Genomic DNA, 3,974 nt, shown 5'->3' with positions numbered 1-3,974 from the left:
TTATCATAAATTATAGCTAAACTTTCATTCAGTTTCAACCAAAAAAAGTGAAAAAAAGCTTATATTATTATTTTATCGTTAAATCAGAAAAAAGAAAAAACGGTAATTTTTTTGGTTTTCAAAAAAAATTCACGTTTTAACGTTTTTACATTTTCACAAAAAAAATGCGATACTTTTTCACGTTTTCACGTTTCACTTTTTCACATTTTAACGTATACACTTTTTACGTACATATTTAACCGTATGTATTAATGCTTTTAATTACAGTAGTAAATAATGAATTTATCCCTTCAAATAAATTCATCAAAATAATTTCATTAAAAGATGTAATTTTTGCGCACAATAAATTGACATTTACGCTTAATCAATCATAAAAATGACACCAAAAAAAAACAAATAATCCTTCTATAGAAAGTATTCTTAATTGTGTCTGTTTGTGTCTGTGTCTGTGTGTGTATGTGTATGTGTGTATGTCTGTGTATGTACACATTTTGTTTGTACACAGTAATCTAATATGGAAGATTTACAACTGCAAGACATATGAGGTATATATTTGCGTATGTTAATTTTTACGATTTCCAAAATTGATGACAAATGTTTGATTGTCATTTCTTCGTGGTTACTAACCATTTTATAAAAAAGTTTACATTTCCAAAGGGATTTTTTTCTTTTTCCTTTTTATTATTTTTCATTTTTTAATTTTAATTTTAACAATAAAATTTTCAGAAATGAAACAAATATTTTTTTTAGTAAAAAAAAAGGAAAAAACAAAGAAATAGAAATTTTAAAAATTAAGGAAACAGAATAAAAAAACAATTATTTTATCTTATTTTTCAATTAACTAATTTCAAAAAATATTTTTTTTTATTTGAAATTTAAATTTTGTTTTTTTTTATTTGTGATTTAAAAATCATAAATTATGAAACGAAAAGATTTCAATTAAAGATTATATCAAGAAAAAAAGGGAAAGAAAGAAAGAAGCAAACAAACAAACAAACAAATTTATCAAATAAATATTTACAAAATTTTTTTGCATACTATAATTTAAATATTTAAATTATTGATTGGTTTATCAATTATAAATAATTAATTATGACTAATTAATTAACTATTATAACAAATATAGCTAATATGTTTAGAAAAAAAAAAAGAAAACTTCAACATCAAATTATACCAAAAAAAATAAAAAAAAAAGTAATTGATCAAGAAATTATTGGAATTAATGGAATGAATTTTTAAATTAAATAATAATTCAACCGACAAATTGATAAATCAAAGTTCATTTCACTAAAATGGAACAAAAAGAAAAAACTTTTGCTTCTTAAAAAACAAAAAAAAAAGAAAAAAGAATCGAAAAAAATCCTTTATTTATTTCATTTTATTTTTAATTAAATAATTTCAAAAAAGAAAAATTTTTTTTTTAATTTAAAACTTAAACTTTTTCTTTTTCCATTTATTATTTGCAAAGAAATAATCGAATTTAATTTTAAAATTTATATAATTATATTTTATTTTATCCTTTATTTTCTTTTTTCTTTCTTTGATATAAATACTATTTCATTCAAAATATTCCACATATTCCTTTTTACATCCAATTGAAAATGCATCGGAAAAGTTAAATGGGAAAGAGCGGGAAGGATAATATATAAATATATGAGTGCTTAATTTGCATATTTTTTGTATCATTGAATAGGTATGCAATAAGATGATCGTATTGTCAAATAAGATGGGATATTAAAAAGGGAAATTGATAAAAGTGAGGTAAATGAAGGAAAAATCAAATTATATGAAGGGGAGAATTCTAAAAAGACAGGTATTTGTCATTTATAAAATTCATTCAAATTTAACAAAAAAAAAAAAATATTTGTCCTAATTTTAGGCAAAATTATGGGAATAATAAAATTGTTGTTCGTAAAATGCAAATTACAATCATTCGTATTATTACAAATCCGGTTTTCTTTATCAAAAATTTTCTAAAATAATATTTTTATTTTAAATACGAATTTTACCAATAAGAAAATTATTCGTGCTTAATGTATATGCAAATTTGAAAAGCAAATTAAATTATTCATTCATCCATTTAATGCTACAAATAATAGGTAAAAGATTGATAATGTTTGCTGTAACATTTATCATTCTTATTGTTTGTGATAAAATTACGAATACAATTTTCGTTTTTTTCTTTTTTTTCTCTTATATACTTGCATAAAATTTCTATGCTATTTTAATTAAAGAGCTAAATATTGATTAATTAGTATTTATGATAAATTTATTTTAAAATGATTTGAATATTTTACAATAAGTTTACAATAAATAGATTGAGCTAAAAAAATAAAAAAAATTAATCTTAAATATATTACAAAATTGCAATTAATACATGCATAAATTAACGATTACAATTCTTTTATTTGAAATAATTTTATTTTAATTTAAAATATTTCGAATTTATGCATTCATTTCATTGGTAAACAGTGTTAAAGCGATTATTTCAATTATTTCAATTCTGGTATTTGATTTTTTATTAGTTAAAATATTTCAAAAACAAATTGAGAATTTGTTAAAAGTGTGTGTGTATATTTGCCAACAACATGTCATAAAATGTCAAATTTGAAAAGTTGTGAAATTAATAGAGGTCATAAATGGTTTGAATAGATATTGATGATGAGGATGATGATGATGATGATGGTGATGATTGGTAGGTACCTCATGGGAAATTTGCGGACAATTAAAAGAATGGCCATAAGGCTATGGTTAATGTTTGATGGTATTTATGGATCGGATAGTTAAGGGTTTTTTTTTTTTTTCTGCTTCAACTTACCACTAATTAAAATCTAAATTTGAATAATTACATTTGTCTATTGAAAATGATGCGACAAAATAATGTCATCAAATGGAATCATTTAATGATTTGAATTAATTTGTTCATTTTCTTTTTTTTTCGTTTTATTCGTTAAATTCCTAATGTAATGATTATGATGAATTCAAAAAATATCAGAAATAAATTAATGTAAAATTTTGGAAATTTTACATCATTGAAGTAATTTAAATAATTTTCCGGAATAACTTCAAATCCAGATTTTTTTTTCGGACAACTTCAAATTCAATTATTTTTTCCGGAACGATTTCATATTTAATTATTTTTTTTTGGTGGGCGATTTCAAATTCAGTTAATTTTCCGGGTAATAACTTCAAATTCAGTTTTTTTTTTTCGCCGGAACGACTTCAAAACGATATCATTAGCGATATCATCGGGCATCTATCATATTTGTTGTTTTTAATTTCAGAAAATCCGAAAAAAAAACGAAAAGAAAACAATTCAAATTTTTGGGATAAAAAAAATTTAAAAAAAAAAATGCAAATTAATCAAGAAATCAGAATTTACCATTTTTACGGTTCAGGAATAATCATTCAACATCAAATTTTTTCCATTTTTTTTCCGATTACTTTTATTTTATGCATGCATGTTTTCTGGAATAATCATTCAGAATTCCGGTATTATCTTATCATTAATCCCTTTTTTTTAAAAAAAAGAAAAAACAAAAAAAAACGAATATTTATATTTGTAGTAAAGAATAAAATGGTGACAATATTGATTGCTTATTAGCTGTCACATTTGTGATATTTTTTTCTATCACTGTTATATATCTATACATATATTAATTTTGTGAATATAAGGAAATGAATCGACAACTGCAATGCAATATTATCTTAGTCAATGATATACTGCTTCCCAAGGGAAAAAGTACAAGAAGACAAGAAAAGATGACAAATTATTTTTTTTTTATTCATCTATTCTCTCATTTTTTTTTTATGCTAACAAATATATATTTAAAGATTTAAAAAATAAAAAAAAATTTAACTAAATTTTATTTTATTTTTTTTCCATATTTTCATATAAAATTTAAATTAAATATATTACAGAGAATTAAATAACATAAACAAATAAAGAGAAGAAAAAAGAATGTGTCTTTTTT

Source organism: Loa loa (genome assembly GCF_000183805.2).
Source record: "Loa loa unplaced genomic scaffold supercont3.713, whole genome shotgun sequence".
In the NCBI taxonomy this organism is placed as follows: Eukaryota; Metazoa; Nematoda; class Chromadorea; order Rhabditida; family Onchocercidae; genus Loa; species Loa loa.
This window is presented reverse-complemented; position numbering follows the sequence as displayed.